General features: G+C 42.0%; 1 protein-coding gene across 10 annotated transcripts in view; it reads right to left on the bottom strand.

The window, feature by feature from the left end:
* Positions 1 to 26465, bottom strand: part of MCC (MCC regulator of WNT signaling pathway) — a 301430-nt gene that overhangs the window by 196398 nt on the left and 78567 nt on the right. The window contains exon 1 of one of the 10 annotated variants that reach the window (XM_038534600.1): positions 4441 to 4528. The exons of the other annotated variants lie outside the window; for them this stretch is intronic. The gene's annotated coding sequence lies outside the window, so the exon portion shown is untranslated. Of the gene's footprint in view, positions 1 to 4440; positions 4529 to 26465 lie in introns of those variants that run through there. 10 annotated transcript variants of the gene reach the window in all.

Here is a 26465-nt window from a genome sequence, read left to right on the forward strand (position 1 = left end):
GAAATTGCCAAGTTTCGAAGCAACAATGTGTATGGCTCATGCACTGGATCCTTCACCCAGAGTGCCCACACCTTGAGTGGGATATGCTGAATCCCCTGAAACTGGACATAAATTGAACATGTGTATTTTCCTCTGGGAGGAAGGTTTGCAGCTTTCAGGTTCTTGAAGGGATTCGTTATCTAACATGAGTCACAAGCAGGCTAAGAGTGAAGGAAGTGAGGCCACAGCCCTACAGAGCAGGGACTGCATCCAAAGCCATAAGAGGTCTCAGGGCAGATCCAGGGGAATTCGAGGAGTGGGGAGCTGGAGATCCCTGCAGATGAGATTATGACTCCCCAAAGATGCAGACTTCCTGAAGAAAATGACCCATAGTACAGAGAAGGATGCAAGAGCTTGCCAACACTGACCCTACCCTCTTCTCTCCTCTCCTCATCTGCTTTTTTATACAGGAACAACCATTAAAACTTCCTGGACATTCTGAGGGCAGTCCTGAAGCCCGAAGGAGTCTTTTCCTGCCTTCTTCCAGGTGAAGGTCATGGATTTTTAAGGATAAGGTGGACACGGATTGCAACAACATTTGTGACAATGCAAAACACAATTTTTAAAAAATTTTTTAAGATTTTTATTTATTCATGAGAGACACAGAGAGAAAGAGAGGCAGAGACACTGGCAGAGGGAGAAGCAGGCTCCATGCAGGAAGCCCGACGCGGGACTCAATCCCGGGTCTCCAGGATCAGGCCCTGGACCGAAGGCACTGAACTACCTGGGCTGACCTACCACTGAACTACCTGGGCTGCCCACAATTTTTATTTTTGAGGCAGTATATAAGGCACTAGGAATGAGGACCCCCTAACAGGGGAGAAAGGGCAGCTCCCGAACTTGGGTGAAAAAAAATTTTGCAATGACAAACTGACATGGTGAACAGTTTGTTTTGTTTTGTTTTGTTTTGTTTTGTTTTGTTTTGTTTTGTTTTGTTTTGTTTTAAGGTGAACAGTTGTAATGTGAAATTTGGGAAGTAGAGAAAGACACTTAGGTAAAACTTAGAACCTAGCTAGAGTGGAAGTGGAATAAATAAACAGAAGGGGGGATCCTTGGGTGGCTCACCGGTTTGGCGCCTGCCTTCAGCCCAGGGCGTGATCCTGGAGTCCTGGAATCGAGTCCCACATCAGCTCCCTGCATGGGGCCTGCTTCTCCCTCTGCCTGTGTCTCTGCCTCTCTCTTTCTCTCTCTCCCTGTGTCTCTCATGAATAAATAAATAAAATATTTTTTAAAAAATAAAATAAAATAAACAGAAGGGTTTTAAACCCAATAGGAAAGAATAAAAGGGAGCTAGAATATCACCACAAATGCATAGACTGTGGGCGATCACTACCATGAACTTGAACTCAGGAAGGAAAGCTGATCTCCTACAAGCACAGCCTTGGTGGAAGCAATTCAGAGCAATGGGAAGGGGTATCTCGTTTGAAGAAAGCCATCCAGGGAAAGTGCAGGAGAGCAGCCTCGCGTCAAGATGACAACTTCACAGTGAAATACCTGTTCTCTAAGAATGCATCACCGTATGTGTCTCCACAGATCCCTTCCCCACTAGAACAGAGAAGACTACAAAGGAAGGGCTAACAGGGTTCCTTCCAACACCAATACCCAGTGGTTCAACTGAGAGAGAAATGTTCTCCCATCCTTAGCTTCTCAGCTCCGCTCAGTCTAGACCTTGGGTCTACAGAGCAAACTGAGATGATGTAGAAAGCTTACTTTTTTCAAATATAATAGTAATGTTAGATAAAACTTAAGAAATGAAAAAGGGGGGGCACCTAGGTGGCCACTTGGTTAAGCATTTTCCTTCGGTTCACGTTATGTGCTCAGGGCCCTGGCATTAAGCCCTATTTCGGGCTCCCTGCTCAGTGGGGGGTCTGCTTCTCCCTCTCTCTCTGGTCGTCCCCCACTTGTGTTCTCTCTCTCTCTCTCTCTCTCTCTCTCTCTCAAGTATGCTCTCTCGGTCTCAAAAGAATAAAATCCTTTAAAAAAAAAAAAAGAAAAAGAAAAAAGAAATCTAGTCAACCTCATAAGCAAGAGGGTCAATTCACAAAAACAAAGAGGAATTCGGAAGACAGAACAATGAAGGCATTTGAAGCTAGATATTACCCCACAGCTATCTGGCCATGTCCAGGGATGAGATCTGAAGACCCCTTAGCAGGTGGGGAACCAGTGCTGTCCTCCATAAAGCCAAGAGAGGGAGTGGACGTTTGTCAGGCCAAATCTTTCAGTGTGCATTTCTTCAGCACAAACGAACTTAACCATGCAGTACATAAGCAGTTCATTTTCTGTAATGGATAATCTGCAGATTATTTGGAGTATGGCAGTTTGAGATCAAACTTACATTCTTATTTTGCATGGCTCAATCGGTTAAGCCTCCAGTTCTTGGCTTCAGATCAGGTCACGATCTCAGGGTTGTGAGATCAAGCCCCATGTTAGGCTCCATATTCAGTGGGGAGTCTGCTTGGGATTCTCTCTCTCCCTCTCCCCCCACTCACATGTCTGTGTACACACACTCTCTCTCAAATAAATAAATAAATCTTTAAACTCTTATTTTGAGCCATTACATCTATCCCTCTAAAATTAATCTGCCATCACAGATGTTCAGATCTAGACTTAGAAATGAATGGCCCACTGCAATCTAGAATTTCACCTTCCATAAACCAAGGGCCCCAAGTTAAATGAAGCCTCATTTGGTCACCTTGCTGGTGACTTACAAAACTCAAGAACTAATTACGTTTTGTTTTTCTCCCCAGTTGATACTTTTGACATTCTCCTTTTTAAAACTTCTATTAAAATTTGAAAGAAATATTTAAACCATGTTCTGGATCCCACTTCAACCCTTAATATTTAGGTGTTCCTTCACTTCAAAGTAAGTAATTTAATTATGCAGGAAGGTTAGTTTAATAGAGGTCCATAATGCCCAAGACACACATTCCTTTCTCTCTAAAAAGGGAAAGTCTTATTCTGCTGGAGGGACAGATTAAATCAAGTAAGTTTTTAGACTCAAGCTAACTGAGACCAGGGGAGCCAGGAATGAAGTGGTTTCCTGATGGGTCATCCAAGCAACACGCCAGACAGGCTATACTCAAGCCAGGAAAGAGGAAAGAGATGACAGGAGCAAGGAATGACTACCCCCCCACACACCCTGTTCTCTTCATCTTTGCTCTCTTGCCTTCCCAATCCTTACTGGCTGCCAACACAACCAATTAAACAGCAAACTCTTCTTACACCAAAACAAGCGTTCTTTCTTCCCCGACCCTGCACAACCTCTATCTAGACTCTGTTACTAATTCCCCATTCACCAAAGCCACCAAACATCTGCTGTCTGCCTTCCTTGCCTTAGACACCTCCTAACAACTTGAGATGAAAAGAACTCAATGTTCAACTTTGCAAAAGGGAAAGAAGGGAAGGGATGAAGAAGAAAGAAATTGAAAAAAATAAAGCAATTTCTATTTTCTACCTGAATGCACAGAGACCTTCAGGGGGAAATGACTTCTTACAAAAAAGACTCCCCTAGTCCAAGCAGCCATTTTTTAATCAAGATTTGCCAAAATCAATTCTCCAGGATTCATAACGGACAGTGAGGAGTTCCATCATTCAGAGTTTACTTTGAAAGGCGTTCTCCAGCCACCACCAATTTTCAGTGTTTATTGACAACATACACATACAATTGGTCTCCAGACTCATCTTTATAGTTCCTTTTCTAGACACGTTCATTTATTAGCAGTCGTTCAGATACACCTACAGTGTACGTGGTAGGGTCACAGAAACACACCCACCACGTCCATCTAGCATAAGGCACACACTCATACATACTGGAATAAGGCTGCAAACAAAATTTAAGGCAAAGATCAGAAAACTATCCTCTTTTTCTAAGAGAGGTGAGACACATTTATTAGATCATGACTTGTCCTCACTGCCCCCCCTCTAAACAGACTCCACTTCCCCTGATGCAGACAAAAGTTGGTCATTTTTGTACTTTTTCTAGTAGTATAGAAGAAGCTCCAGACTAACTGTATGGCACGCATGACGGAACAATGATTTAACATTCTCAACCATGTTTTTCCCCCACTCAAACAACAAGTGCTCACTGCCAAGTTTAAATGTGACTTTAAATTATGCCCAATCTGGAGAAATAGTATTTTCGACTGCTTGCTACTTGTAACACATACACAAGTTCCTCTTTTCCCTTTCAGAACTTTTGAGCCACCAAGGCAGGAAATCTTTTAGTGGCTAGCCTCGTTTGCATCTGCACAGAGAAGCCTGCCCTCAGGAAAAACCAGAGGCTGAGGTCCCGCAATCCAGCTGGGGTCTCACTCTTCCACCCCCATGAATATGTCCAGGGGCTCTGGGCTGTGTGAGAGATATATGGGCCCAGTGAGAGAGATCAGCTTCTTGGGTTCCTACCTTGTCAAGTGCTCTTGTCCTCCTTGCCTGGCATGGAGTGGAGTCTTAACCAACCCAGAAGTGTGGGTGTGGTGGCAGCACAGTCCAGGCATTGGTCTTGCTGCCTGGCCATGCAGTAGCCTTTTAATGAACTCAGTGACTCAGCAGCATCCCCTTCCCCCCACTGGCCTCCCATCTCACTCCTCTCAATCACAGAGATGACCATGTGACAGTGCGTTCTATCCACCGAGACTAACTCCATATCAATAAGAGCTTTCAGCATGACCCAGACCAGATTACCCTGTCTCACAACCACTTTGCTGACCTTCCCTGGGGGCCAGACAATACTCCCCAGGCACATGCTATTTACAGAAGAATTGACAGAAACCGGGATCACTTGGTGTGATGATTTCACTTCCAAAGTCTGTGGCTTTAACAAAGCAACTCAGCAACCAATATTCAACCACACAACCAGGTGATGAGAAAATTCACACACCAGGATGAGAAAAGTCGGCTGGATTTTACACAGATGCAGTGATAAAAATCGTTCTTAGGTTTTTGATGGTAGCGTATCATTGCTATACACATCACCACTACCACCAAATCAAAAGCTTACAAATAAAGGCTGCATATGAAATGCCAGGGTAAGATGAGCTCAAAAAATACCAGATGTATGGGTTTTGCTATTAGATTTCTTGGCCAGTAGGTCCAAGGCAAAGCAACATGGCATTTTATTCTCAGATAATCTAGACTAACTATGGTATAGTTAAGAGGGCTAAAATAATTACGAAGATCGGTTCCTAGTCCATCTAGTTGAAACTGCTCCTTAACAGAGGTAAATGAAACTAAACCTGAGAGAAAGTGCCAGGGAACCAAATACACTACAGACCTATCCTCTCTACTTCCTCATCTTTTGCAGCAATTTTTATCCTGTTTTTAAAATATGATGGCTGGCAGAGAACACTGATCTCTCTTCCACAACCTTTCTAAGCAGATAAGATAAATAAGGGGGATAAGCTCAGAGCCTATGAACCATCAGAGAGATCACTGGGTATTCCCAGAGAACCACTAGCATACGTGCCTGGAGAGGCAGTCCTGAGATTTTGTAAGAACAGTTTAATCAGCATTACATGTAAGAATAGGAATGCTAGGCCATATATAAAGTAGTCACGAAGGATTTTTCCAGCACTCAATGTTAAGTTATGAAGCCGGCTCAGCAGATGAAGCCCAGTGCACACAGAGCTCTCTTCCTCAGAGAAGCTCTACTTACTGATTTTGAACACAAAGGTTTTTAGTTTTAAAACTGTGATGATAGCTAACCAAAATCCAACCTCTTTTCCTCAGAAATACACTGAAATAAAAAATATGCACCAAATAAAGATTTACTTTTACCACTGAAATACTTGAAGTTTATTCAAGTCTCTGTTCCAACTAGTTGGGCAGTTCTGAGGGTTCGCAGCGAAGCCCACAGAGGAGAAATGCCAGGCGGGGGAGAGAGCAACTGTGGGCTGTCTCTGCAGAGACAGCCCTCCTTGACAGGAGAATGGGAGCAGAGAGCACAGCCATCAAGAAATTAAGGAGAAATTAAGTGGGAGAATCATCCCAAAGGTGCTTGCTTGCTGTCTGACAATTATTACCAGAAGGGAAGCTAATTTCAACTACTTTCTGATCATAATGTCTTTTGCATTTAGTTGGATATTAGATCTCGAATTCAAGGTGGGTTAATTTGGGAAACTAAATTGAATCCATTTTGAAGTCTTACATATAAGCAACTGATAAATGCAAATTCGCAATAGAAAAAAATATACAAGTCCTTAGCATGAAAACTGGAAATGTCCAGTTTTCCCTAAATGCATGACAAAGCTGAAGCAGAGAGACTGGGGCTGGTTTAGGGTTTTATAAACAAAGTAGAAGGGGTTTCCACCACAAGGGTTGCTTACCACTCTTGGATAAGGAGACAGGCCGTCCAAGTGCTCGTTGTTTTCTTCTTTTCCCTTCTCCTGATTCTTGCTTTACTAGCATTTTCCTCAATGAGTCCCTAAAACCTGATGTGTTCTATGCTGGTGAGATGAAGGTGCTGTCTGAAGCTTTTACGGGAAGTGCTGAATGAAAATCAACGAGGTAGTGAGAAGACCAGCCCTAAGAATCAGAAGAAGGGGATTGCAGAATAGCCACCAGCCCCAGGCCTGTATGCAAGGAGTCTGAGATCTGAGGCTTCATATTCTCAGCTGTCACAAGAGCATGACCTGGAGCCTGCATTGTCAGGTCCATGAATGTGGCCTTGCATCATTCAGAAGGTGGACTAAACAGGATAAAGGAGACAAAGCCTGAGCCCCAGCTCGCCATGTCCCTTGTGCCCTGTGCTTTCCTTCCCCTTTTAGGCCATTTGTAAAATGTGGATTGTCATTCCTGCTCTGTGTACCTGCCAGTGTCAACACAAAAGTTTAAACAATGTGCTTGAAAATAAATATGACAAAACCCAAGATGCTATCACAGGGCACATTCTTATCAGTCTTGAAAGCTTGAAGTTTTTAAGGAGTATAAATAGTTCTAAGGTTGAAAGAAAAGTCTTAAAGAACATTTTTATATTGTACCCTAAGAAAAAAACTGTACTTGCTTTAAATAAGGGAAATTGAACGGTTTCAAATTGCTGGATTAGGGGTATCAAGGGGAATAGAACATTCTCCCAAATAAGACCACTGACATAGAGCTAAAGGTGTTAATGAGGAACCTAACTTGATGCGATACACAGACTAGCTGTGGAATCCAGCACCATTCTATGGGATACCTAAAGGATACCACAGGGATGGTCCTCTCTGTTGTCTCAGCCTGTGAAGGTCTATCCAGCCCTTTTGCCAGCCTGGAGAAAGGCCAGAAGCTGGTGGCAAACACTGTGCTAGCATCTAGCATGAACAACCACACAACTGAACAACTAACTCAGTCCTCCAGGATTGCCCCAGACACCCAAGTTTAGAATGACAGATCACTGTAGCCTGGAGTCATTTGATCCAAATATCTCATTTTACAGATAGGGAAACTGAGGCCTGGCCACAAAATGAAGGCAGTTCCTTGGGAAAGGTAGCATCCAAGCTCCACTGAGCACCCTGGTCCCCAGATTCCCCACTCAGTGTCCTGGGATGCTTTTTGTCACTAACCTGGGATGCTTTTTGTCACCTAATGGGATTCATATTGTTTGTTCATTTGCCAATATGTGTATATACACCATGAGACTTTGAATTATCTTAAAGCACTTTCTCCTCCTGCTTGATTAAAATCTTAGTCCCCCTATACTTTCCTTAATCATTTTCCAAATATTTAAATATTTCAGGTGCTCTGAGGAACCCTAGCCTTGAACTGTTTTGAATTTTTAAAATAGGTAAATTATGTAATTAGTTTATGAATCCTTCCTAAATAGCTCCTTCTGGTTTCCATAAGCTCTTTCTCATCTGACCTTCACAACAGCTCTATGATACAGGGAGGGCAGGGATTAGTTCCCTAATTTACATGGTGCTCTGGAGGTTAAATGATTTATCTGGTGCCAGAACCAGAGTTGGACCCAAGTCCTCCAACGACAATCTTGGTCCTTCCTTCTCCATTCATCCACATTAAGAGCCTATTATATACCAGGCACAGTGGGACAAAGGTGCGTGGAACAGAGCTCAGATTTGCAGAGGGCTAGCAACTAGTGGACACACACATGGGTAACAAAGACATGTCTTCAGGGAAGCTTTGGAAGCTTTGGGGTCAGACTCACATTTGAAAGCAGACTCCACCATTTACCAGGTACGTGAATGTGGCAAGCCATGGCCAAGCATCTTTAAACTCTGGTTTCCTCATCTCATGGACTGCCTGGAGGATCAAAGTAGCTAATAGATGAAAGAGTTTAGTATAGGGCCTGGTTCAGGGTAAGCATTCAGAAAGTATACTCTGTTTTAATCAACATTAACACAGTATGATGATAGTCATACAGAGGTCATTACTGGAGCAGGGCCCAGCGACATCCATACTCCGTTTGGGAGACAGAGTTTCTAGAGAAACTGAATCATAGACAATGGCTCTGATCAAAGGGTTGTTCATACACAAGGATCCTTCTTTTCATCTGTCCATCCATGTAGTTATCCAGTGCTTACTGTGAGCACAGTGCTTTACAAAATGATTCTCAGCAGGGCTCCCTCGAATAAAGGATTTCCCTAGAATACTTAAAATATGAGTTCATATATAAGAGTTATGCTCACAACTGTTCAGAATTATACCTACTGGGTGAAAATGAGGCATAGCTGTGGTCTATTCTAATCCAAGCCAGTGGTAACAGCTTAAGAGATAATACACTTATAAAAAGAACCTCAACACAATGATTTTTGTTAGCTATACAAAAAATGCTTCTCCCCCCACCCCCCCACCCCTGCAGAGCTTCACATTCGAATGGCCAGCTGAATGAGGATCCTAGCATTTGCCTCAATTTTCAGAGTCACTTTGATCCAGCTGATGCTCTGGTGGGTTTAGGTCTGGAGGACCCCCCCGCCAATGGCTCACCAGGGGCCCTAAGTGCAATGAAAAGGTGTCAAGCGGGAGCTAGTGGGGCCTGGGGGCCTCTCATAGCAGAGGTGGAACCTAAGATGTTTGAGACTTCAATCATGTTTGAACTTCACCTTCCATTTGAAGGAGAAAATTTACCTGGCCAAATGCTTACTCATAGGCAATATTTGCTTACCAAAGGTAATGTAGATAATAATCCCACACTTTCCACTTTGTACTATGATTATATGATTATAACTTCATCTCCATTTAAACCTTTCAATTCACCTGCTCCTGGTATCCAAAGGAGCTAATGTGGATGAAACGAAGATGTTGCCAAAAAGGGCTAGCCTATGAATTTTTTAAAAAGGTTGTGCTACTAAAGACAAAACAAAGTCACAAAGTATGATAACTCTTAAGTTGGATAATTCACATCAATCTTTTGCAATGCCAACTTTATGAGTAAGGAAGTTGGCATCTATCAGTCCTTTATCCCAATGGCCAAGATTAACTCCTTTTCACAAAGTTCCTTAATCTTATGCAGAAGGAAAACTATCACCTTTCAGCAACACCCAGAAGCTATTTATATCTGCCTCCCAGATGGTTCGCATCTGTCTCAGGCTGCTGCCCTGTATAAAAAAAAAAAAATGAGGGACCAGGTCCTTTGGATAATGACCTTTGCAACTTTCTTCAACTTGATTCTTTGAATTAGGATAAGATTTTCATTCTCATTTGAAATGTGAGGTGAAAAAGAATGGAGAAAAAAAGACCCACAAGTTTCTTAACCATAACAGACAAATACAACTGCTGTGAAGAAGAGAACACCTTCCTTTTAAAGTTTATTAGAAACTGAAACAAAGGGGAAGTCACAGAAATTTTAGCTAATAAGAGCACCACATTAAAAAGTAAGAACATCTATTTCTTAAAAGATTCAGCTCTTTAAAGATACATCTCTTGCTTGAAGAATTACAGAGATCCCAACTATATTACCCAAACACAATGTCACTAACAACATGGTCACGAAAATACAGACATGTGTTTCTTAATGCTCCTATTTAATATAACTCACTATAAAATTCAGAGGCTTAAAATCAAGGTCAGATTCTGAAATCATTCTGTGAGGGGTTAAGGGATGCAGTGTACTACATCCATATCCTATAGTGATCTAATTTTATCCAGGGACAGATCCTAAAAAACTTTAAGAAGTGGATTGATACAGACTGCCTCTTAAGATACCTTCGCTAACGTCACCTCTTATAACCAGGGTTTTTACAGAAGCTGTATATCCAACAGAACAAGATTATTTTCTGTATCAAGGGTCTGGGTTTTCCTGACAGGCTCTTACATCTCAAGATTGATGTCTAAGACATTCATTAAGTCATGGATACAGAATTCATTCAGATTTTAGGGAATACCTGACATGTTTACCTCAAGTCATAAAGAACAAACCTATTAAAAATGCTTTAGAAGTAGAGGAAGTAAGGCTTCAAAAATTATTTTCATTCCCAAAATGTTATTGTTCCTGATCGCCATATATCAATGGCTCCCAATCAGCCATGCTCTGCCTAAGCAACACAAGAAAACATCAGACTGTGGGTAAGGCAATTCCACTGGGTTTCCCCAAACAGAGCCCATAAAGATTACAAAGGAAATAGAAAGATGACAGAATGTCTATAGTTATTTTAGACCTATCCTGATTTCCTTTAGGCTTTGGGTACATGCCTACCTTTATGGCTTCAATAATTTTAATATAAAGGCTCAGTACAGAAATTTCTTCTGGGAAAACAGTTTTATATTAAATTGTAAAGCAAAAAGCAAGATATGTTTTTCTCATTCAAAGCTACCACTGCACTCAGAACAGAAAAGGAGCTGCTTTCAAACATTAGACTATAACTACTGGTGTCAGCTGATCCTACTAACACGCTCTTTCCACGGCTATTCCTATATAGAATCATCTACTTCCTGGGATATCATATTTTGGTTAGGTTCCATATTCATCTTATCTATTCTTTCGGGGGTGGGGGAGCACACAAAAACTAAGTCTAGCTGGCACACACACATACACACACAAAGTAGAAGTGGGGAGTAGTGGATGCTTTTGTTAAATTTGTAAATGAATGTGTCTAGAGGCTGTTTCATTTTTGCTATAAATATGTGTCCATACTTAAAGCCATCTCTATCAGCAGTGATAAGATTTGTAAGATATAAGATCAACAGCATTGAGGATCCCTGGGGATCCCTGGTCTCTGTGTCTCTGTCTCTCTGTCTCTCTCTGTGTGTCTATCATAAATAAATAAATAAATAAATAAATAAATAAATAAATAAATCTTTAAAAAAAAAAAAGATCAACAGCATTTATCACAGAACTAGAACAAACAATCCTAAAGTTTACATGGAACCATAAAAGACCCCAAATAGCCAAAAGCAATCTTTTTTTTTTTAAGATTTTACTTATTTATTCATGAGAGACACACAGAAGGAGAGAGGCAGAGACACAGGCAGAGGGAGAAGCAGGCTCCATGCAAGGAGCCTGACGTGGGACTCGATCCCGGGACTCCAGGATCACAACCTGGGCTGAAGGCAGCGCTAAACCACTGAGCCACCCAGGGATCCCCGCCAAAAGGAATCTTGAAAAAGAAAAATAAAACTGGAGGCATAACAATTCCAGTTTTTAAGTTATATTACAAAGCTGTAGTGATCAAAACAGTACGGTTCTGGCATAAAAACAGACACAAAGATCAATGCAACAGAAAACCCAGAAAAAAAACCCTCAATTATATGGTCAATTAATCTTCGACAAAGCAGAGAAGAATAACCAATGGGAAAAGACAGTTTCTTCAATAAACGGTGTTGGGAAAACTGGTCAGCTATATGCAGAAGAATGAAGCCAACCACTTTCTTACACCATACACAAAAATAAACTCAAAATGGATTAAGGACTTAAATGTGACACCTGAAATAATAATAATCCTAGAAGAGAGTACAAGCAGTACTTTCTCTGACATTGGTTATAGCAATATTTTTTTTAGATATGTTTCCTGAGGCAAGGGAAATAAAAGCAAAAATAAACTACTGGGGCTACATCAAAATTAAAAGCTTCTGCACAGCAAAGGAAACAATCAGCAAGACTAAAAGACAATAACCAACTGAATGGGAGAAGATATTTGCAAATGACATATCCGATAAAGGGCTAATATCTAAAATAGATAAAGAACTTATAAGATTCAACACCCAGAAAACAAATAATCCAATTAAAAAATAGGCAGAAGACATGATCAGACATTTCTCCAAAGAATATATATAGATGGCAAATAGACACATGAAAAGATGCTCAACACCACTCATCGTCAGGGAAAAACAAATCAAACCCACAATGAGATATCACCTTACACCAGTCAGTGTGGCTAAAACCAAAAACAGAAACCACCGGTGTCAGCAAGGATGTTGAGAAAAAGAAATCCTTGTATGCTGTTGGTGAGAATTTGTACAATGGTGTGGCCACTGTGGAAAAAGAGTATGGAGGTTCCTCAAAAAATTAAAAATAGAATTACCATACAATCCAGTAATTGCATTACTGGGTATTTACCCAAATAATACAAAAACACTAAATCAAAAGGATATATGCACCCCTGAGTTTATAGCAGCATTATATACAATAGCCAAATTACGTAATCAGCCCATGGGTCCATTGATAGATAAATGGATAACGAAGATATGTGTGTGTGTGTGTGTGTGTGTGTGTGTGTGTGTACATATGTATTTATATATGATGGAGTATTCGCCATAAAAAAAAGAATGAGGGCAGCCCAGATGACTCAGTGGTTTAGCGCCGCCTTCAGCCCAGGGCCTGATCCTGGAGAGCCAGGATCGAGTCCCATGTCAGGCTCCCTGTAGGGAGCCTGCTTCTCCTTCTGCCTATGTCTCTGCCTTTCCTTCTCTCTCTCCCTCTCTGTATCTCTCATAAATAAATAAAATCTCTAAAAAAAATATTCTTTTGTAAAAAAAAAAAAAAGAAAGAAAGAATGAAATCTTGCCATTTGCAACAGCATGGATAGATCTAGAGAGTATAATGCTAAGTGAAATATGTCAAAATAAGACAAATACCATATGATTTCACCCATATGAGGAATTTAAGAAACAAAACAAATGAGCAAAAGAAAAAAAGAGAAAGAGACAAAGCAAGAAACAGACTCTTAACTATAGAGAACAAATTTGTGGTTACCAGAGGGGAGGTGGGTGGTGGGAAATGGTTGAAATAGGTGATGAGGATTAAGAGTACATGTAACATGATGAACACTGAGTAATGTACAGAATTGTTGAATCACTATTTTATACACCTGAAGCTAAAATAACACTATATGTTAACTATACTGGAATTAAAATTAAAAACTTAAAAAAAAAAGATTTGTAAGATACAGTCTCCACCTGACTTAAAGGACATATGGTCAAGTACTTGGTTTTTTTTCTTTTTATTACAGCCACCACCACAACCTATTACATTCAGTAGGCTCTTGTAACACATACTTTGGGATTAAAAGAGGGATAAATTAGGACAGGGAATGTGGTGACAAAGCTGTAGCTAGAATGAGTGAAGTGTTAAGCCCTCAACAATAAAATAGACATTTTTTCCCACAGACAAATAACATTGGCCAGGCATTAGAGAGCATCTAAATATACCTTCCCATAATTTGCCTGTATCATCTCTTCCTCCTCCCCAAATCTCTCTCTTAAATATTCATCTAGCACCTATTAGAGTTTGGTGCTCTACTAAATCCAAATGGGAGTAGTTTAGAAAATGCATAGGAGGCCCTAATCATAAAACTTCTATTTTAGTCTGGAATGCAAGGAATATAAGACTAACACACACCCCACTCAACATACATATAAAACCTAAACTGATATGAGCCCGCCAGTGTATCTGATGAATTTATGTCTCCAAACTTCATGTGGCTGGGATTCAGGAAGGCATCAGGAATTAGGAAGACAAATGAGGTGAGGAATCTGAAGGTGGAATTTGCTGAAGTGAAAGTGAACTGTATGTCTAGGGGTACATGAACACGAAAACTATTCAAGCAAAAAGAAAACACCTGACCTGAGTGAACCAGGAATGAGGAGAAACCAAGGTGGACTGGTACTAGGACAGCTCCCTGAATGATGAAATTAATTTCCAGCGAGGGAAGAGCTGTAAGAACAATAATTTAAAGCAGTTTAGCACCGACCAAAGGAGTAAAGTTTCAATCTAGCCACTAAGGGCCAGGACCCACACTAACAAGGCACACACACTCCCATACTCCAGAAATGTGAGGCTAGCATTCCAAGTTGCTCATCAAAAGGTATCACTGCAGAGGCAGCTACTTTCAGCTTTTCACCTCTCTGTCAACGTTGACGGCTATTTCAGCAGAGGTCAGGGAAGATTTCTCATTGGTAAGATTAGTGGTGTGTGAGCTGTGTGGATGCGCTGGAAGTGTGGGAAGCCACTCCACCCGAGGACAAACAAGACCAGGGAATCTGATAAGCCCAGCCTTGCCCTGTGTGCCCACCTCTCAGTTCTAGAACAATCCTGCATATGGCCACTGGCTTGGAGGCTTCTCACCATTGGATCCCAACTAGGTTCACAGGATTCTGCCCCCAGAAAAGTCACATTTGCTCCATAGTAACTTTTCACATAAGGTATTGTCAGGGCATCTGTAAGTTCAGAGGACAGACATGGTGGCTGTTTCATGCCTACTTAGGCAAAGAAGTGTCTGCATATGTGGCAGGATTAGTAGGAGTCTGCGCTTACACTGGGATGAAGGAATGAAACTTCTATCCCTCACCTATCCTCCTGAATCATTCCACATGAATGAAGAGGTTGTATTAGAAACAAACGTATTGTAAAAACCAAATTTTCAAAATCATGAAAAACAGGAGTAGTTATGGGTGACATGCCTGAAAAGTAGAAACTGCAAACTACAATGGATTCTCACTGAAATCAGAATCTGAACACGAAAAAAAAAAGTATCTACAATTCTTTAGTTACTATACACTTTCTCTAAGACAATGTCTGTAAGATGCTAGAAGATTCTAAATGATCACAGCTTAGTAAAGTGCAGCTTACTAATGTCTGGCATTTAAAAACCGGTGGGTATTTGATAACTAACACCTCACTAGATCTTTCAATAAGAATACATTAGTAAATAAAATTATGTTTGTACATAAATTACATATATAATCTATCTTTATCAATTCAGAGAGAGAGAAAGAGAGAGGGAGAGAGAGAATACACACATATGCAAAAAGGCAAGAAAAGCCAGAACCTTGGGACACCTGAGTGGCTCAGTGATTGAGCGTCTGCCTTCCGCTCAGGGTGTGATCCTGAGGTCCTGGGACTGAGTTCGACATCAGGATCCTGGCAGGGAGCCTGCTTCTCCCTATGCCTGGGTCTCTGCCTCTCTCTGTGTCTCTCATGAATAAATAAAATCTTTATTTAAAAAAAAATGAATGAATGAATGAATGAATGAATGAATGAGAGAGAAAGAGAGAGAGAAAGAAAGAAAGAAGAAAGAAAGAAGGAAGGAAGGAAGGAAAGAAAAGAAAAGAAAAGAAAAGAAAAGAAGAAAGAAAGAAAGAAAGAAAGAAAGAAAGAAAGAAAGAAAGAAAAGAAAAGAAAGAAGAAAAGAAAGAGAAAGAAAGAAAGAAAGAAAGAAAGAAAGAAAGAAAGAAAGAAGAAAGAAAGAAAGAAAGAAAGAAAGAAAGAAAGAAAGAAAGAAAGAAAGAAAAAAAGAAAGGCCAGACCCCTTTCTTGACCAAGCAGCATGGTACACATTTCCTTCTCACTAATCTTAAATCCTTAGATATTTTCAACATGGACATTTGTTGCTGACAGCCACCATCAGGCAGAGCTCTATGACCGGAGTCCTCTCCCGGGAAGGCCAGAGAAAAGGCTTCATCCCATTCTTGGAAAGCACTGAACTGCTACATGTAGCCTAAGCTTTTAAAACCAAAAGAATCCCACCCTACAGACAGCTTTGCTATGTTAGCATGCAGTTGTTATACATATACAACAAAAATGTAAGCCTCTAAATATAACCATCTTTTTTTTGTAGCTTGCCATTATTCAAACACAAAATCTCCACCAGTTCAGGGACCATTTATCACCACTAGAAATTTCATTCTCCCAACTCCCAGCCCGTTACTCCGATAAACTGTTCCTTCTACTAACCATGAACCAACACACACTGAATGCCAAGGTACAGAATCCCAGGCACAGAACACAAAACTAGACAGAATGCCGTTCCCGTGTGCATGGAGCTCAGAGGGACACATTTTTGTACTTTGCAGGTTGCATAATTTCTATGGCATCAGTTTGCTCTGTTGCTTTAAAAAAAAAAAATCTTAAAAAAAAAAAAAACATTTTGCTCCAAGCTTTACCCTCCTTCCTGCTACTGCTTCTCTTTCCCATTCAATTCTGATTTGTCTTTACCTTTGATTGTTGCTAACCATTTTCATCTTTAATTCCTTCCAAACACATATTCTCTGTTTGTCATGTTCCTCCTTCCTTCTGAAGTGTACTGGTTTTTCTGCATTTTAGAATCCTATTCTGTGAGGCTTCCTTCTCAGTGAAAAGGTTCCTTGACTTGTGTTTTAGAATAACCTAACCAAGACTGTTTTCTAGAAGATTGCAGGAACTGAAATTGCTGCTCTCATGTGCCAGGTCATCATTGTTCCAATTTGCCACTTCTTCCTGGGGTCTCTGTTTCCTACTGAGCACCCCACACCTATAGGATCTTCTGGAGGTGAGGAAGCAAACTCACGGATCTGGGAAGAAACGAGAAAAGTCAGAGTCCTTAGGAGCTCAGGGTGGCCGGCTGATAAGACAGGAGGCCACGGGGCTTTGACATGGGACACGGCATCTGCACACTGCCCTCCCTAAGACTTACACAGCACAGGGGCGCTTGGAAGGCAGAGCGAACAAAATCTGCTAAAGCTGATTATGGAAGCGCTGTGACGTGTACAGCGTCATGGGCAAATGCTCACAGCATTCTGGATGTTCGTTACTGCCATGACCGCTCCGGCAGTTGGTGCCGGCAGTGTCCCAATAAAAAGATTCAGTCACAGGGAGAACAATACTGGCACCCAAGGAATGCACAGGCCGGCAACAGGCTAGCTAGACCAACAGGCCACCAGTGGTCTGGATGGGGCTCAAGTTGGGCAAGAGAGGGGGCACCAGAGGCTGAGAAAGAGTGGGCAGGGGAGGGGAGAGAGCGAGAGAGGGTGAGCGAGTGAGGGAGAGAGAGCATGTGAGAGAGAGTGCAAGAGTGAGCACGCGTGAGAGAGCAAGCACATGTGAGTGAGAGCAAGCGAGTGAGAGAGAGCAAGGGAGCAGGCTGCAAGGTCCTTCCCAACGCACAGAGGGAAGTGCCACCATAACTGGGCTCACCCATTCTGAAACCGCTCAACGAAAAAAGTGAAGATCAATTTCTAATTCCAGACACGTGCTATCTTCCACACACACTCACAGTGGACCTGCCAGTTCCCTTTGTTACCTTGGTCACTCACAGTTGTGTAACTCCCTCATCAGAGGCAACTCTGTTCAGAAGAGGACACACCAGCTAATACCCACAGCCCGCTGAATGCCAAAGCTCCCCCCACCCGCCCCCACAGGACACATCTTTCATTCCCCCCAGTCCCCTTCGCACACAAAACACAGCACAAGGGACCCAGGCAGCCAAGTCAGAATTTGCTGGATTGGCAGTTTTTGCAGAGCTATTGTCTCTCTGGGTCCCTCCTCCCACCCTGTCTCCATATTCCAGACTTTAAACACGAGGCTGTGCACCATGGTTTGAGTGCACAAAAGCACAAAGCCACACCAAGCAGCCCTGACAAGTGCCATGGGTTGTGGCCAAAGCCCAAACATGCCCCCTGCTCATCCCCTTAGGCATGGTCTCAAAGCCCACAAAGGACACCAGAGTGGAGGATGGGGAGACACCACCTGGTGCTCAAAGGTCTGTGCTCAGGGGTCCCTTCTTGTGGGCCCTGTCCACAGAACTTTCTGGTCAATCCATGGCCATTAACCGAGTTACTTTGCATGCTCACATTGCCCTATGCATGCAACATCCCTGAATAGCTTTGGTCCAACTTGAGAAGCTCAAAAGCTTCTCAATAACCTAAAAATTACCACTTAAAAATAAAATGTGATGTGCTAAAATAGAGATGCACCTGAGATCAGGGAGTAAGCCAGCTCTGTGCCTTGAGTCCTCCTACTTTGTCTATCCCACTACCCGTGTCAACTCCGGCACCTAAATTCTGTATAATTTCTACTTCCCTGCTCAACACTCAGTTCACCAGCCACTCTCACCTGGATCAGTTCAGCCTGCTGATGGTTTTTTCTGCCTCTACTCTCATTCCCCTTTTAAGCCATGCTCCACTTGGCAGCCAGACACATCTTTCAGACCTCTGCTTCAATACAGGGCCCTCTGAAAATATCAGTCAGTGGTTCCTCGTTACCATCAGGATACAGTCCAGGTCACAGAGCCACCTGGCCCTGGTTTAGCGATACTGAAACACAGTACCTCCAAATCACCATGCTCAACCCTGACCCTGGACTCGGCACACAAACCCTCCACCCGACCCAGAACACAATTCCTGTCTTCCCTCCCACCCCCACACTTTACTTGGCTAGCTGCATCCATGCCTTTAAGTTTGGGTTGGATATTTCCTCTGTGCCTCTCCTTTAAGCTACTGTCATAAAACCTATACCGAGCACAAATGCCTAGTAGCATACCTCTTTCCTCTATCAGATGTCAAACAACTTAAGGGAACTAGAACAGAACCTTGTGCAGAGTACTCTCTTGATACCTATTATGGATAAGGAATCCCAGGATAGGAACCAGGACCCATTTACCTTTACATCTTTGTCTTTAGCATAGTACCTAACAAAAGCAAGTGACTATGGACAAATTCTGGAAGCTTTGGTGGAAGGCTTCACACAGGAAGAGATCATCTCAGTCCTGAAGGAAAGAAAATGGTTCACCCGAGGTTTGGGAAGGCCCAGTTGTGACTATGGTGTCAGCGGTTGTCACTCTAGGAAGATCCTCGTATTAGAACAAATGCAGGGGCACCTGGGGGGCTCAGTCAGTTAAGTGTCTGCCTTCTGCTCAGGTCATGATCCGGGATTCTGGGAAGGAGCCCTGCATCAAGCTGCCTTCTCAGCAGGGAGCCTGCTTCTCCTTCCTTCTCCTTCTATGTGCTTGTGTTCTCTCTATCTCTCTAATAAATCTTTAGGAGAAAAAAAAAAACAAATGCAAAGCCTATCCTATTAGCCTTGTGCCCCCACATCAATCATGAGTGCCAGAGACAGGCCCCACCTTCCCCAAAATGGAACAAAACACTTCATTTGGGTACCCCCGAAAGATCACTAAACTGAATTACTAAGACTAATTTTGTACAACTTAAGTGTGAATGACTATTGTCATTGTAACTGGAACAACAAAGCTAGTTTGTTACATCATCATAGATGTTCAGAAGTAAGAATAATATGAAATGAAGCTCAAATGCTCTGACATCACTGAGAGGTTGCTAAAATCGCCTATGCGACAAATAAACGGGCACCTTGACGGTTAAGCCTTATCAAACCTCCGTCATTTCCAAGAATTTTGACGGTGCCCCAGTGGATGAGACAGATCCTAAGATTTTTTTTTTTAATTTTAAAGATTTTATTTATTTATTCATGAGAGAGAGAGAGAGGCAGAGACACAGGCAGAGGGAGAAGCAGGCTCCATGCACCGGGAGCCCGATGTGGGATTAGATCCCGGGGCTCCAGGATCGCGCCCTGGGCCAAAGGCAGGCGCTAAACTGCTGCACGACCCATGGATCCCCTAAGATTTTTTTTTTTTTTTTTTTAATTTTTTTTTTTTTTATTTATCTATGATAGTCACAGAGAGAGAAAGAGAGAGAGGCAGAGACATAGGCAGAGGGAGAAGCAGGCTCCATGCACTGGGAGCCCGATGTGGGATTCGATCCCGGGTCTCCAGGATCGCGCCCTGGGCCAAAGGCAGGCGCCAAACCGCTGGGCCACCCAGGGATCCCCCCTAAGATTTTTTTAATAAGGGATCAAAACTTTCTTCAGCATCCATCAGCTGAGTATTTTCGGACACTAAACACCAGCACTTCCTCTTCTCCTCACAAAAAACAAAACCGAAAACAACAGAATGCCCACAGGGCCCAAAACAGGTGGCCAACATCATAAATCCACTTAAAAGAATAAGCGAGGCACCTGGGTGGCTCCGTGGTTGAATGTCTGCTGGCTCAGGGCGTAATCCCAGGGTCCCAGGATCGAATCCCACATCAGGCTTTCTGCAGGGAGCCTGCTTCTCCCTCTGCCTGTGTCTCTGCCTCTATGTCTCTCATAAATAAATAAATAAAATCTTAAAAAAAAAGAATAAGCTTTCAAACACGTTAATTTTTTCTTCAGAATACAACATCAAGTAATTTAGACATAGAGTGAATTAGACATAATTCACTTCGAATCTGAATCAGACTCCCTATCACATTCTCCTCTTCCTTCACTACCATATTGCCTACAGCCTGCAACAAACTCGAAGCCTGAGTTCAGTCATTTGACAAATACTTACTAAATGCCTAATGTATGCCAGGTGAGGCTAGAATAACCATACTCATCTCTCAAAGTAGTCACCAATTTCTTTGTTGTTCGGTCAGAGCTGTTCCTTTTCTGGTCATACCTTGTTGGGTAACAAGTCTATTCCAGGGGTCAGGAAGCTATGGCCTGTAAGCCAAACATGGCCTGCTGCCTGTTTTTATAAATCAACTTTCACTGGAACCCAGCCATCATCCCCATTCATGGACATGGCAACGGTGTGCTTTTGCGGTTAGAAGGGCAAAGTAGTTGTGACAGAGGTCAAATGTAACATTTTCTATATGGCCCTTCTAGAAAAAGTTTGTCGAGCTTTGCTTTACTTATGATAACTGTTCCTATGGGTTTCCTACCTACCTTGGTGATTGTGCCTTCACAGGCTTCTGTTATTCTGTTGCCAGTAAAGGTGTAAAGGTGGTGTCCCCAGGATCTGGCAGTCTTCCCACCTGACACATTCTCCCTCCCTTGTGGCTCCCATGGCACCCAAACATCCCTCCATCACAAACCTGCAGTGCAATGTTCTCTGAGCTTGTCTTCCCCAGACAGACTAGGCTCCTTAAGGACAGGGCCCATGAGTTACAGCTATAATTCAGCACAGCACAGGCACACAGTAGCCATCTAAACAATATCCTCAAGGCAGATGAGTGTTTACAAGGTATTTCAAAAATAAATGTATCTGGAGGCTGTGAAAAATGTTCAGCCATGGTCACTGGTGAAAACACAATAGTTCAATTTTGTGTTACCAGTTTTTGACCTGTTTCTAGACAACACAGGTGACAAGGTGGAAACTCTGACTAGGGGATTCCTCCTCAAGATAAGGGTAAAAGCCTGTATTTGCCATTTTCTAGCTGTATGATTTCTTTTTTTTTTTTAATTAATTTATTTATGATAGTCACAGAGAGAGAGAGAGAGAGAGGCAGAGACATAGGCAGAAGGAGAAGCAGGCTACATGCACCAGGAGCCTGACGTGGGATTCGATCCCGGGTCTCCAGGATCGCGCCCTGGGCCAAAGGCAGGCGCTAAACCACTGCGCCACCCAGGGATCCCTAGCTGTATGATTTCAATGTATCTACTCTCCAGGTCTCAGTGGTCTCATCTATAAAATGAAGATGATGAGATACTAGGTGGTTGTGAAACCAAGAATATGTATAAAAGGCCCATCACACCTTGTCAAGCAATTTCAGTGCTCAATAAAGAGGAGCTGTTATTTTTATGGACAAATTCCTCTGCTTTAAGGCTCCAAGTACACTGGCAATGAACATGGCTGTAATTAGTGTTATCTGTGTTAGAGCAGCACATTTCAACTTTTCATGGCAAGAGCCCAGGTTCAGGTGGTTGGTTCAGATTTAACATTATAAAAACAAGTGGCTGGATCTTATATCAGTAAAATAAGACATCAGACTCTAAGAGCGGAGCTTTTGCCTCTCCTCCATTAAGCTTCATCAGTTACAAAACATTAGTGCTGATACTAAGTGAAATCAACAAAACGTTCTGTAAATGGTCTTTCCCTGACTGACTTTACCATTACTTTTCTTAGCTGTAACACATGCCTTAGAATTCAAGATATAAATTTTTAAGAGTAGATATTTTGGTATTCAAAACGACAATTTTGAGTAAGTGATTTTTAACCTCTCATTATTGCTGAGACACTTTTTACAAATTAATGAATATATGTAAAAGTTCATCTTTAAAAAAAAGTAAAGATTATTTCTATGGGGATGGGGCAGACATACTTAAGTTCTGTACAAGTCAAAACAAAAAGAGGGAATAATACCAATAAATTCACCAAAAGGGGAATACACAGATATTTCATCAGTATATTAAGACATTTGGGAGAGGCTGGGAATTAGGGGGAAAGGTGGAGTCTTAAGCTAATTAGGGGAAAAGCTCTGCCCTCTGCCTATACTCCTAAATTGACACTCTGGTTGCATCACGTGACTCTGATGGATGGCCAGAGAGCTGTCATTTATCTTCTGGAGTGAAACCAGAGAATTCAGGCAGAGCCCACTGAGCATTGCCCATAGAAGTATTATCCTATCTCTTCCCAGGAGACAGGAGAAACACTGAGCGGTCAAAAAGGACATGTGCATTGTGTGCACATCATGCCAAAATATTCTGCTCTTGTGCCAACACAACACATTTTGGGGAGCCAGGGAAGTATAGTGTAAACATGCAAAACCTAATTCTTCAGTATTTGTATTTTCTGCAGCTTGATCTATATTCTCTATTGATCAGACTTTGCAAATGGTTTAGCTCAGAAAGGAGCCACAACTCCTGAGCATCTGGGTTCCTAAGAAGATAGGCAGGGAAGAGGATGGGAAAGGTCCCTATCCAGCTTCCCTTACTCACCAACCTAAGTAAAAGAGACTGGCTTATAAATGCTTCATCTATAATAAATAACCCGTATAATGTATGCTGGGTAGGTGGATCCATACCCTAGCTTTTATTAATTTTATTCTTCTGTATCTCCAACATTTGCATCTCGTGATTAGCTGGTAGTTCTGTCACTAAGCTAAAAGGCTGGGGGTTGGGCAGAACAGTGTTTCAGGAACAGAGTGAATGTCAGACAAGGGCAAAGGGCACTGTGTGATCTGCTGAGTGCTTCTGCTTTCTCCTTATTACTGACATTACCATCCACTCAACCAGGAGGCTAGGAAGGTAGGTCAGGATAATCAGTTAAGTGCATTAGGGTTTTTCCCCTCTTTCTTACGAATCCCACATAGGCAACTAATGAGAAAATGCCTAGAGGTAGAAATGAACTTCATACCACCAAAGTGTGGGTGCATTTTGATTCACATAGGTCAAAAGTAAGTTACCCTCAGATAAGTTAGGAAGCCATTTCTTCACATAACAAATGAACTTACTATAGAATTCTTTTAGAATGTCAACATCCTCTCAGGCATTTTAAATTATTAAACCTTTGATTTGCACACAATGCGTTTGGCAATATATTTTGTGCAACTCAAGATATACTCAGACACGAAGAAACCTCACTTTTAAATATTTAGCTACTTTAATTAATAACCATCATTCTAAATAGGAGTGACATAATAAGAGCAGCTTTGGAAATAACCTAGAACCAAGATTATCCATAGAAATCCTCGACATATTATTGACAATATGGAATGTGTGTGTGTGTGTTTAACAGGAGTAGGGATAGAGTCTAAGATAAATCTCTGTGTAAGGGAGAACTGTATTAAGACCACTGTTTCTAAAACGTCCTCTGGCTCCTGCAAGTGTTTACAACTTCCTGCTGTCAATGCCTGGAGACATAACCTGTTCGTTCCTTTTAGATCTGTGGTTGTTTTCAATGTTGGGGTGCTGATCTCATTTGAACAAAGCTGTCAGTTGCCAAGTCAGTTTGGAAACTATTGTTTGGAAGGTGCCGGGCAGTCTGTGCGCAGGGAGGTTTGAGGAAACAGCCATTGGCAATGAATTCACTCCAGAGGCCTTTCCTTGGGGCCCTCAACTCCTGCTGTGACTTCCAATATTAAGTTATTAGCATTAAGAATCTGCAATTAAAAAACAACAGTGATCAACTGGTCTATTTATCCACAAATTTATCTACAAATGGTTTTAACATGGTGTTTATATTTTCAAAAAAGTCTACTTAAAGACGTGTGAGGTTAAAACATTAATGTCTCATAGAATAAATCATTTCTCATATTAATAGCATATTATTGGTAGTCATTAATTTTTAAAATAAAACCACTGTGTAAGAAGTCCACTCTAGGGGACGGTATCATGAACCCCCCTCTATTTATTTTTCCCAACTTTTACATATGGCTGGAATTTTCCATAACAAAGATCTGTCTCCAATCCCTGCAGACTACACACATGTTAAGTTAAAGGTAAACTTCATGTCCCTCAAACATGGTCCAGAAGGTCTGGGTCAGCTGTGATGAGGGTACTGATCCTGCTCCAACCACCCAAACTGGCCTTCAGATTAGCTCCCACTGTCCTTCACACAGCCTTCTCAGCCCCACACCCAGGTGACCAGCCAGGTTCAAGTAACTGGTTCATCACACTCTCCCGGGGAACCATCCAAATAAAGCCAACCCAGCTGAACAGAAACTCTTCTCTCCATTTCATTTCACTTGGAATTTCTAAAAACATCAGTATAAGGATCCAAGGATAAAGTGACTAAGGTCATTTCCAGCAGAAACACTGAGGGTATGTAAATTATTTAGGAGACTCAGACTCTGGATAATTTGTGTTCCGTGTTTACTCAGGTTTCCTGAAAGTAAGAATGAACATCCTTCTCTCTCAGAATCAGGCAGGAAAACAAACTGGCATGGCAGTGTGACTTGGAGAAAGCATCCACCATACAGGACTCATTAATGAACAGGAGAGCTAATGAAAGTGAAACTGTTTTAAGTAAAAGCCATACTGTGATATCAGCCCATGTTCTACAACTATTCAGGCCCAGTCTACTCACCTATAAAAGACGGGATTTTCCTTCCTGTACATCAGACCCCCCTGAGCATAAAGGCACACAAGTCTAAGGCTCTGTCACACCTAAAACAAAGCTCTATTTTAGTTTTTTTTAAAAGATGTATTTATTTTAGAGAGAAAGAGAGCACTCATGAGCAGGAAGGGTAGAGGGAAAGAGAAAATCTCAGACTCCCCCTTGGGCACAGAGCCTGACTTGGGGCTCAATCTCATGACCCTCACACCATGAACCTAGCCAAAACCAAGAGTTGGATGCTCAACTGACTGTGTCACCCAGATGCCCCAAACACAGCTCTGTTTTAGTCTTTCTTCCAGAAACAAGTCTATCAAAGAAATGCTCAAATACTTTAAAAGGAAAGATGGTCCTAGCCAGCCTTCATTTGAATAAATGAAGCTTCAACTGTAGACTCTGTAGTGATTCCTTACATGTTTCCCTAACCCACCTTCTCCCACATCCAACTTTTTCCAAAAACAAAAAAATTCACTTAAGGACATAACTAACAAGCACCTATTATAAGCAAGGATATATTCTAGGACAATAGATAAGATCAAATAAATATAGGTCCTGTCTTTCTGATTTAAGTTTTGAGGTATAGCAGTCATATAATCGACTTCACATTCCAAGTAGACAGAAAAGTTTGGCCAATGAAACACCTATGAAACCATCACCAAAATGAAGACAGTGACCCTCAGAAAGTACCTCAGCCCCTTCCCATTTCCCCAACCACAGGCAACCACTGATCTGCTGTCACTGTAGATTACTTTGTGCTTCATAGTTTCATATAAATGCAGTCATACGCTCTGTACTTTTTCTTTTTTTTTTATTTATTTATTTATTTATTTATGATAGTTACACAGAGAGAGAGAGAGAGAGAGAGAGGCGCAGAGACACAGGCAGAGGGAGAAGCAGGCTCCATGCACCGGGAGCCCGACGTGGGATTCGATCCCGGGTCTCCAGGATCGCGCCCTGGGCCAAAGGCAGGCGCCAAACCGCTGTGCCACCCAGGGATCCCTGTACTTTTTCTATCTTGTTTCACTTAGCATATTTTGAGATGCATCCATGCTGGCTATGGCATGTATCAATGTCCTTTTTATCATGGAGTACTTTATCTTTTAAATTTTTTAAAAAGATTTTATTCATGAGAGACATGGAGAGAGAGAGAGAGGCAAAGACATAGGCAGAGGGAGAAGCAGGCTCCTCACAGGGAGCCCGATGCCGGACTCAATCCCAGGACCCCAGGATCATGACCTGAGCCAAAGGCAGATGCTCAACCGCTGAGCCACCCAGGTGCCCCTGTGGAGCACTTTGTTGAATGGATATAGCAGTCTGTTTATCCATTCACTTGCTGATGGGCATATCTGGGTTTTTCCCCAGGTTTTGGCTGCTGTAAACAATGCTGTTATGAACATTTGTGTGTGTTTGGAATGGCTAGGTGATACAGTAGGT

The sequence above is a fragment of the Canis lupus genome, chromosome 4 (genome assembly GCF_011100685.1).
Source record: "Canis lupus familiaris isolate Mischka breed German Shepherd chromosome 4, alternate assembly UU_Cfam_GSD_1.0, whole genome shotgun sequence".
Classification (NCBI taxonomy): Eukaryota; Metazoa; Chordata; class Mammalia; order Carnivora; family Canidae; genus Canis; species Canis lupus.